Raw genomic sequence first — 829 nt, 5'->3', positions numbered from 1 at the left:
GCGCGTGACGGTCAACAGCCACAGGGGGGACCAGACCCTCGTGCGACTCAATCGGGTCATCAACCGCACCCGGAGACCCCTGGACCAACACCTCGAGCCGCTCAGCACATGACACCGGCCGAGCAATCGATGCAATCACCAGTTCATGTATCGTACGGTCAGGCTTACCAACTTCCTACATCAGAAGTAGCTAGAGACACGATGCCAGCATCTATGACAGCGGACCGAATCAAATTAAGCGACTTACCTAAATTTAGCGGCAAATTTGGAGTGCCAGCGGATCTCTTCCACTGGCAGGACATGATCGAGGAGACGTTCGAGGTAAAGAACTTATTGGACGACCGAGAACGCCTTAAACTACTGGGTTCGTTACTCAACAACGAAGAAATGTCGAGCTGGTACCAGTCCAACAAATCGACCTTGAAGCAACAATCTTGGGAGGGTGCGATGAGAATGTTAGCAACAGGTACTCTGCCTCACTCTTGGCAATCGGACACCGAGGAAGCGCTGCGACGATTGGAGATGAGGTCCTCTGAGTCATTCGACACTTACGTGGCTCGAGCTCAAGCCTTACATCGCCTTGTGAAACGATTCGGTCAGGTATCAGAACGGCATCTAGCACAACATATCACCTGGGGAGCTCCCTTGTTGTTTCGAGATATGATGCAAAGAGAAAAGTACTTATTGGCGAACCCCTTTTTGTTTCCGGTCTTCAAGGATGCAGCAGACGGCATCTGGAAATTTTTATCGGATGCTAGATTATTACCGACTACAGTGTAAAACCAAGACAACCCTCGGCACCACTGGCTACATACGCAGCAGCTACATC

The sequence above is a fragment of the Melampsora larici-populina genome, assembly GCF_000204055.1.
Source record: "Melampsora larici-populina 98AG31 unplaced genomic scaffold MELLAscaffold_73, whole genome shotgun sequence".
Classification (NCBI taxonomy): Eukaryota; Fungi; Basidiomycota; class Pucciniomycetes; order Pucciniales; family Melampsoraceae; genus Melampsora; species Melampsora laricis-populina.
The sequence above is the reverse complement of the archived record's forward strand: the minus strand, read 5'-3'. Positions refer to the sequence as shown.